Raw genomic sequence first — 10601 nt, forward strand, 5'->3', positions numbered from 1 at the left:
TGTTAACGTATTGTGTGAACAGTATGTTTGAATGCTATTCTTATATCTAACACAAGAGGACGCAATTGTCGTAGATTCTTTGACTAGACGGCTACAAAAAGTATTTTCCATCTAAAATCATTTTTTACATTAGTTTTTCGCAATTATCTTTCTGGTGAAGAGGGGATAAAAACAATTGCAATGTATACAATATATATTTATTTTCCAAAGTTAATTCTCATACCGGGTCACATGGTGTTTTAGTAAGAGGTGGCGGACATGTCTCCAGAACAAGAGTTGCCTCCAGCAGCTTATGTTTTGTTTCATTATACAGCAAAAGGTCTGTTTTGTGGTCGCTATACTTCTGTGCCAAGACAGCACTTTTGACCTATAAAGTTTAAGTCTTCCGCCCCAACCGTTCCCCGTCTTAGATGAAGCTAATCCAGCAAGTGCCTAATAAAAACCAAACATCCCAGTAACATTGTTGTCGCTGGTGGACTGAAATGTTCAACTCAGTCGGTATAATAAAAGAAATAGGTGGATGTTGATGTTTTCCAGACAACAGACATGTTTGGCCTCGCTCCTGTTCTCCAACGAAGCTTCTGGAATGATGCGAGTTCATAACCCTCAATAAAAGTTGCAGCTCCTCCACCGTCCTCCGGCAGCGAGTGGCATTTCCTGCCCCGCGAACATGAACTCGCTCACCATCTCCAAGTGGCTCGTCTCCGAGGTGAATGCCGTCAGACTCTGTGGTAGACGGCCGTGCGAGGGGCTGATACGCAAACCAGATGTCGGAGGGGGGGGGGGAAACCTTTGCCAGATGTGGCGGCTCTGCTTGGCCTAGCGCAAGAGTCGAAGTGGTCGACCGTGACCGGCTCTCGCTGAGGAGGATCGATTTTCGCCGCACATCCTTTGCCAAGTCAAACAGAAACAAAAGCGGCGTGGAATCCTAAAATTCGAATATGATGAGCATCTTGATCAAATGAAAAGTTGTAAACGCTGGTTTGGAGATGCTTCTCCAGGGGGCGGAGGGGGTTCGACATTAATTTAATAACCATCCGTGGTTTCGAGAGCATAGCAAGATGTAAATAAATCATCTTAAACGCATGTTTGCGACCAAAAACTCTTTCTGAAAACACTAGTGTTGGACATTCTTCAGGAAACCACAAAGGATTGAGCAAGAGTAATCTGTTTTGGATGAAACTCCTGGTCTGGTTAAGCGCTTTGTTGAAAAGGGAAAAATCAAAGTCAGACGGAATTTTATTGAGCTCACAGTTGCCAGGTGATGATTTCTTTAAAATCCCCCTTCTTTGTTTATTTTCAACTCTCCAGAGTCTCCACGACTACCATCAAGTGCCGAAACACATAAAGCACCATCTGTTTGCTTTCCATGTGTGGACTTTGTCTTCTTAAATTGTTTTCAGGTGGAGGTAAAGACTACTATGAGTCATGAGTTCGCAGAGTTGCGAAACCTTAGTGGATGTTTTGTCACAGATTATGAGTAAAGATGGACTTTGAGGAGATGGTGGTGTAGACCAGGTTTCACCTGGAGGTCTTTTGTATCCCATTTCAGTGATTCCCAATAAAAACTGTCCAGGCTACATTGTTGTCACTGGTGGTCTGAAATGTTCCATCAAGATAGGATCTTTTTTTTTTTAAAGTTGATGTCTTTCAGACAACAGACATGTTTGGCCTCGCTCATGTACTCTACCAAAGGTTTTTAGAATGATGCGAGGGTTCATAACCCTGAATAAAAGTTGCTGCTCCTCCACTGTCCGTGGCATTTCCTGCTCCGCGAACATGAACTCGCTCACCGTGTTTAAAGGAGGCAGATGTTGAGAGTCAAAGGAGCATAACTCAACCACCTGACTATTATTCTCCAACACACTCATCTGAGCCCTTCCTTCTATCCGACGCTTTCAATCAAATATTTTTTAGTTCCTCACGGTGGTTTCTCTCTTTTGCTGGTCTCATAACTTCCTTGAAGTTTGGAGTTCGCCATTGAACTCTTTCAAAGATTTAGGATGCTCTAATTGTTTTGACAAGACAAGATGGTGTTGTTGGTACCTACCACCTACCTAGGTGTAGACGAGGTTGAAAAAAAACACAAAGCAGGAGGGATGCCTGGTGGGACCTGTTTTTCTCTTGTCTTATAAAGTGTACCTTGAACTGTAAGTATCTTCAGAGAAAAAGGGCAAAAGCTCGCTTGATCCTGATTTTCAGTATGAATACAGACCGTGAGTGCTCCTTCATGAATAAATGCTTTAAATAAAATTGTATTGAATCTTGAACTTTGACTCAGTCGTCAAACCTTGTCCTTATCTTCAACCCCTTTGGCAACACTTGCTTTTTTAAACGATTTCTTAATCTGGGTGTCGCTAAGCCCTGGTATGAAGGATCGAACATTTGGAACTGTCTTTTCCAAAGGCCTGCCGGTGCGATTTGATTTGACATGAATATAGTTTCGTTCATACTCAATGAACCTCATGGTGGTCTCCGGTTCCAGTTCTTCCACGTCAGTATCTGCTGAACACGTCCTAAACCCACATGGAAGTCTGGCGGAAATCCTCAAGCTATGTGACACTGTGCACAAAACCCTTTAAGTGCAGCGGTCCAACCAAGACGAACACACTTAAGCTACAGTACAAGGACACAGCAATTTCTTCACCCACCACAAATGACATCATTTACCCAACACATGTTTAACTCTCGGCTGCCAAATAGTTATATTTACCAGAGTTATGAATAAACACTAGCCCAAAGCGCTTTTGTATGTGTGTTTTTGCTCGCACAACCACATAGGAATGTATAAATAAACTGAGTGTGTGACTCTTTGAGTGTCACCACCTAACCTCTACTGTAAGGCAATGTTCTCACAAGAGAACTCCCTCACGGCAGTTCAGGTCCGCAGCCATTTAAAGTGTCGTCACTATAAAAGATCAGGTCACACTGAGCACTTTGGGGGTTTCCAGCTCCGCTCTCTACTGGTGCCAAGCCGGAGTTTGGACAGAAAGAAGCCTTGTTTAGCGGACAAGAAGCCCGATCCAGACCATGCTCTCCTCTGTGAATGCTGGGTAAAAGAAACAAGACAACGTCCTCCTGCAGCCAGTCTGAGAGGAACAATGAAGGCTGGAGAGTGATGGAGAGTCGGGACAAAAAGCTCAGAGTGGACAAAGCTTGGCTTGTTTCAGCCTTCCAAACGGACACGGCCTTTATTACAGACTCAAGAAACAGGTTTCATTGATGAAGAAAGTTTGCGGAAGTAGAAGGATCTTTTGGGGGCTTAGAAAAAAGTTCTTCTATCAGCCTTTACATTTATTTTAAAGTCCTAATATGTATCCACGACTCCCCACCTGCCCACGTTCTTTAAGCTTGAGGAAACAGGTATTTGTATCTTCTTATAGTTCTCTCGCCAGAGGTGGTTGCCAGTGCGAGTCCTTAACCCCTACCACATTTGAGGACAATCCTCCCTAGTCATTATCGTCGACATGCATTCATTCAGTGATATAAGCCAGTGATCCTCAGGAAATTGGAGGGAAGCAAAGAATGGAATTAATTGTAATATGATATAATTTAAAAACATGTTTTACCTATTGCCAAGAAAATACTACATGCAAAATGGCTTGATCTTCGGATTCCTACGACTCCAAGATTGTACCTGAAAACACCACCTACGATTCTGTCACATTGTGTGCCAACCTGGCTGTGTGTACCTGTTACTAAGTAGCTATAAGCTAGCTAGTAAGACGGGAAGGTAAATGTTTCAGCCAGGAAAAAGAACAACTGTAGAGGATTCTGCTGCTAAACAAGCTAAGATCTCATGGAATTTGAAAATATCAGAATCACAATTCAAGTATGTCTTTTCAGCCATACATAAAAGTGGTAATTGCCTGATTTCCTTGACCAATAATTGATATTAACGTGTGATGAAGGTACGGAAATAAATGCTTAAAGTTTTTATATTTCGAAGCATTTGCTGTGTTTTGGAAACATGTTGCCACGACCATGGGCCAATGTTTTTTGTAGCAGTAGATGAGTCATGAGGCGATGATGGAAGGATATTAAACCGAGTATTAAAATTAAACATTTATGACTGAAAAAGAATCGTATTGAACATGAAATATTTAGGACTGTCAGATGTTTTCATAGGTCATGAGAGCGCTTCTCTCAAGGAAATCGCCGTCCAGGACTACGCCTCCCGGGGGCCGATACAGCTGCTTTGTTTGTTTCACTGACACTATAAAAATGTTTGGCGTATGAGGTCTTGCTTCCTCTCGCCGCCGCGAGCCTCATTCATCCCGACACTTCCTCAATGTGCTGGTCCAGAACCGTTTGGGCGCTCGCTGCCAGCTCACCACAGGTTCCACAGAAATAACAGCAGAGCTCTCCAAGTCAAACAGCCGCCCCGTCGCTCCATATGAAAGCCTCCCGTGCTTCCACGAGCCCGCCCACCTCTCTAAGAATGTGTCTTCAGTGTGAAGCTGCACACACATCAGAAACATATTGAGATGATATTGGTGTGTTATTTTCAGCAGGTTCAACGCGCAGACAGAAGCTTCACTTGTGAGGACACTGGCTGTATTGTTTGGCCGAGAGGCTTCAACCGCACGAGGGAGGGAGATCAGTTTCTACCTCGCATTCGCTGACTTTAACTGCAGCCACATGTGACTTATCACAGGCCAGTACAGAAAAGCTCACGTTAATAGAAAAGAGCTGCGGGATCAAAGGAAAGAACTTTCATTATGAAGATCTTTGTTATCTCACTGCAGTGCAAGTTCAATGACCACAGAATACAATAATGAAAAATGTGGCTTTACTTGAAAAATAGTCATTTGTTTCTGAAAAATAAGAAAAAATGGATCAAACCGGGACTGTTTTATTAACTTTTCTTCTTCAAGAATTCTTAATAGCTTTCTATTCTAATCATTTTAACAACCTATTTTACTCTTTTTTTCCCTAGTCATGTCTTTCATAAATCGATCATTTAAATTGTCCCTTTTTATTTGTGGAAAAGTGACATTTACACTTTCAAAAATGCGACTTGTTTTTATAATAACAAGAAAATATTTTTTTTTTTATTGTATTTAAGAAAGATGTTATGTTGAAAAAAGGGTATTAAATTAATGTAATGGATTTATTTTTTTAAAAGATCTATTATTTAAAAAATAACTCAATGTAAATAAATGGAAAAATAACTATTTTAAATAAGTGTAAATGAAAATGTAAATACATACAAAAATAATTGACAGATGCTTATTGTACTATGAAAAAAACTGTTTTTTTTTATTACAGCTTCATTATTTTAGTAGTATTGTTATTGTATAAGATATACATTGTATAGATATAAATGTCTTCATTGCTATTTAATTTTGTATTGTATGACAAAAATGTAATATATATATTTAAAATTTAGTATAGAAATACATAATGTATAAAGTTGAATCTCACTATATGTTTAGATAATGTAATATTTACGATGCAGGATAAAGATAATAGTTTAAGGGAGTGAAATAAAACCTAATTTTGGATGATTAACAGAACAAATGTAATCTAACGGGTCTCAACAGTCGCGTGTCATCCTCCTCCTCCCTCTGCTCGAGAACAATGGCAGTGAAAACACTTTTCAAGCGAGCGACTGCAGGCGACCGTTCGGAAGCTCGCGTGACAATTACAGATTGTGGTTCCAGGTTAACTGAGGCAAGAGAAACAATGCTAGTGACTCAGTGGATCTTCTGAGTCACATTCTGATGCGCTCTGGCAGCTCAGAGGATCCGATGGAGGTTCGTTGTTGGAGGACGTGTGGATGAAATAGTCCAGAAGTTAAAATAAAAGTCATTTAAAAAAGGTTTCCAGTTTAATTTCGGTAGTTTTTCAGGGACCAACATTTTAAAAAGCATTGCAAAAATCTAAAAATGTCACTCAGTGGACAGGAAATGTGTCATAATGTACTTTTAAGTTTTCCTCCCTTACTAGCAACTTACTAACCACAACCCTTCACAAACAGTCGTAGCATCATCTCTCAAAGCCAAAGTGTGATACTTACCAAAAATATCCAATGTTTTATTAAACTTCAGTATGTTGCTCATTCAGCGCCACCTACTTTTTCAGGGATTCGTTTGGCCGCACAGTTTACTTAAAAATGTTTTGGGAAACGATTGGATAGAAAAATATTTTCTATAGGGAATACCAGGAGTGCCACAATAAGTTAATAATAAAGCATTTGGAAATAGCGACATCCAGGGGAAAAGACGGTCCTTTAAATGGCTATTGTGAAACAAATACACGCATAAATGTCTTTATCAATATTGAAATACTTGTATTTCGTATTTAAAAAAGAGAATTACCTAAATCTCATTTACCAAATGGTCTATTCGCTCATCTTGTTTTCCATCTTCCTTCATCTCAAAGCTTCATTATTAACTAATTGTGGCGCTCCTGGTATTCCATAGCTTTCGTTTTAACAAGAAACGACAAAAAAGTGTTGGACTTCGGACAGTTTTCCAAGTAACGGTAATCCTTTCACCTTAAATTACAGTTTTATTTCATTTTGAGTCAATGAATCGATGTTGCTATAGTGTAATTCCTGTGCGAGTAGAGTTTAGTAGAGTTTAAAAAAAGCTTTTGGCCTCCGGATCATAATATTTGATGACACAGCGAAAGCCATGAATAAAATGCAAGCTCAGCAACGAAAACCGTTTCTAATTGAACACAGGATTGATCTGTGATTCCACAGAAGCTGACATCATCACTTGCTTTTTTTTTTTGTCGTGGTTGCTGCTCCTATTTCCGTCCGAAAACCCTTGTTGTTGTCCTTTTCCCCGCCCGGGTACTTCAGTCTGTGGTGCAGAAGAGCGAGGACGTGACTTGAGAAAGTGGGACACTGGGCCAGGGTCGGGGCGGGGCGACGCTCATCAGCTGATCCCAGGGGTTGTACAGTGGCTGCCGAGTAAAAAAAAAAAAAACATGGATGCAGGACGAATATAGAACGAGGTTAGAGGAGGACACGCCGCGGATGCTCTCGGGCCATTTTTCCCTCCTCTTCCTCCTCCATCAACGTTTAACCTCATTCTTTCTCTTGTGGTCTGTCAGGAGACAAAGAGTGCGGCTAAACATTTGTGTGATTGTACGACGTGTGGTGACACATGTGCAGGTTTTTATTCCTGCTTTTTTAAGATCATTTGAATGTATTTTTTTTACTTCATTTTGAACTGAACTGTCTCACACGTTTTGAATTCATTTTCAGGTCCATCATTTTGTCATGAAATAAATGTCAACGCCTTTTTATTCTTCAAATAATAAGCTCCACTTGGGGGCAGGTGGAGGTGATTTATTGACCTTGTTGTTTAAAAAAAGTTATTGTTTCGTAGCTTGAGGGCAAAACAACCACGCAACCTTTTCAACCATTACAAACATTCAATAGACAATTCAGACTCATTTTTGCGTGACACGCCAAGAGACTGATGCTGTGTCTCAAATCGCATACTTCTCTTAGTATACTAGAAGTTAGTATGCATCAGGATAGTGTACATACTAACTAGTAACTAATTCTCCACAGATAGTATGTCTCAAATCAAACTCTGCTGCTACACACTAACAGGAAATGACGCGACAGCTTCTTCTTCTACTACTATTTAACAATGGTTGCAACCAGCTGTTTGAACTCTATCGCCACCTGCTGGCAGCACGTTTTGCAAGTTTGTAAAAAGAAATAAAGAAAAAATATGAGAATCGAAATATTCGCGAGATATTTAAGCTGGTATCAGCAGTGAAGACGTGTTTATCCTTCTACTGCTGCTGAAAATACACCTGTATATAAAGTATATTCAAATATATGTATTTATATATGATGTAACTTCCGTTTAAAACGTCATTAAGATGGAGCCGTTTAGTGTAGATAGGGTCCATCGAACCATACTCAGTTTTGTGGGCGTTTTAGTGACAATTTAGTGTGCATGGAGCACTAAATTTCGCATACTAAGAACTAAGACGCCCTTACGCACTAAAAATACTACTTTGAGTACGATAGTATGCGATTTGAGACACAGCATTAGACACCTTTCCAGGTCACCTTCAAGTCAGACACCGAATCAAGTCCAGTTCATTCCTTGTATATCGTAGCTTCTTATATCTTATCTTCAGAGACAGAAGGCGCGGTTATCATTAGTGTCAGTAGAAGATGGAGCGATTATCTTCTCAGCGTCTCATTTGTTTGCTCCTTATCACGAGTTTCTGACAGAACTTGTAGGGTTGCAATGAAATGGGTCACTGTTTTTCTTTTGACTGATTTTTTGATTAACATTGACTAGAATTCTGGCAGATTTCTCCCTAGCAACTCCGTTTTGAAGTAGGCTTGCATAAAAACTGTCTTGTCACTTTGTCAATGGTCCAATCGAGATGATAATGGGGACAGTGTGTATTGGCAAGAATCTGGAGATACTATCTGTATTATAATACAGGGGCAACGATAAGATACTTTGTGGTACTGTAGTAACAAGTATCCATTTGTAGTATTGTCCGATATACCTGACTCTGGTGTCGCAGAATTTACAGACCACATGACTCTTGATGAAGTCGTAACTGTTTTCATCTGTTTTAAATCTAAAATATGCTTTAAAAGCATCTGGAGTCGACTGTATCCTCTCGTCCTCAGTCATTGCTGGGGACTCGCAGGATTTCCACTGCGGAGGACGTAATGATATTACATTCTAACCCGCTCTAGTAGAAGAACTCACATTTTTCCGATCCTTAAAACTCTTCACTGGCTTCCAGTTTCTTTCAGGATCAACTTTTAAATTCTGGTTCTTACTTTCAGATCTATTCATGGTCAGACTCCTCCTTACATCACTGATCTGATCCAGCCTTACACCCCAGCTTGGGCTCTGAGGTCTGTGGATCAGAATCTACTGATGGTTCCTGAACACGGTTCAGGACCAGAAGAGAGAAATCTTTTCAGACTGTTGCTCCTAAGCTTTGGAACCATCTCTGTGTTTGATGATCTACTGACTCCTTCAAGAAACATCTTAAGACACTTTTATTTGTTCAGGCTTTTCCTTGATTTTCTGGAACTCCTGTTGTATTATCAGTTTTATCTTGACCTTCAAAGTATATACTTTATTGAATATTGTTTTGATTGTTTAAGCGTTTGTGACCCTGGTCTGGAAAAGCGCTATAGAAATAAAAATTACTTACTTACTTACTTATACACACTTTATTGAAATATATACAATAAAATAACTAAAATGAAAAGAAAATATAATTGAAAAATGTTTTAAAAAATACAATTAAATTGAATACAGTACTGTTGAATATCAATAGAGTATCGTGAAAAACAACGTTATGATATATCGCTGTAGCGATATTTTTATAACACTAACAAGATGCATATCCGCACTGATTAAGTAGTCGCGATTTATCCTCCTCCGTCCATCATCTACTCCCAACAAGACTGCGACTGAAGTCCTCAAAATGGGGGGGAAGTTCCAGTGACGACTGTTTAAGCGGCTCATTCAAGGATCAGAGCGACTCCGGCTCACTGACTCAAATCTGTAAAGACGCTTTAAATCCAGGGCCTTGTTCTTTCTTGGGGTTAAAGGTTTAGCTGCCCAAAAAAATTTTGACACGTCGAAGACAAATCCCAACAAGCTGACCTCATCCGCGACACGACTTAAAAGCCACAACAATCGCTCACGGCGAAGCCGACCGTCCAGGGAGTGTTTATCGAGGACTCGCAGCCTCGTTCCGCGCCGCATTATGTTGACGGCAGAGACCCAGAAACATCAGCAACAAGCGCTGACTTGTTATGTAAGCTGGATCAAATTGATCCTGTGGGGATCCACTTCATGAGCTCCAGTGACACGGATGAAAATACCGGCACAATAATCTCTAACACTTGCAGAGGGGCAATCATCGACGCGCCGCACCTCCCCACCCACTCGCCGCCCACTGCTTCTCCAGGGAGTGAAACAGAGGAATTTTATCTCTTCTGTGGAAAAATGATAGGAGAGAACGAGGACGGGGGGGGGGGGAGACGTTCCTGACAATATGTTTGAAGCTGTAAAGCGATGGAGGTGAGTTAGGAAGGGGGGAGGGGGAGGACCTCAGAGCCTTTAGAGCCAATTTGAGGACCTTGTGATGCAAAACCAGTCCTCGGCAACAGACAGTTCCCATGGCAACGCCGTGCTGCCAAAGTTCTTTGTTGACAAATGACAGCTCCCTTCTTCCTCGCGCTCGCCCAGTGATGTGTGTTTGTCTCTTTGTGCATATGTTTTAGTTGGCAAGACGGTCGTCGCCGTCCCCCTCCCCACGACCCCCCTGTGGCTTCACCAGTGACTCACGGGGCGGTGAATAGCCTCGGAGAGAGTCGCTCGCCACCACAGAGGAGTTAAACGTGGACCAACTGATTAAGTAGTCTTGGACTGCCCCTTAGGCCACCTCTGGTTTCGAGTCCCACCAACCTGGTAGACTCTCCTTTTTGATGAAGGTCTGTGATGGAAAAGACGGATAGTTGTGTTTACTTTGCTAACATTCAGCAAATGTTGCATGTTAACAAGTTTCTTGGTGGTCTCCCTGTCTGTGCGACTCTCTACGATTCCCCCCCTCCAAAGGCACCAAGTTTCTTCCTC

This window comes from Callionymus lyra, chromosome 18, assembly GCF_982586985.1.
Source record: "Callionymus lyra chromosome 18, fCalLyr1.hap1.1, whole genome shotgun sequence".
NCBI classification, from domain to species: Eukaryota; Metazoa; Chordata; class Actinopteri; order Syngnathiformes; family Callionymidae; genus Callionymus; species Callionymus lyra.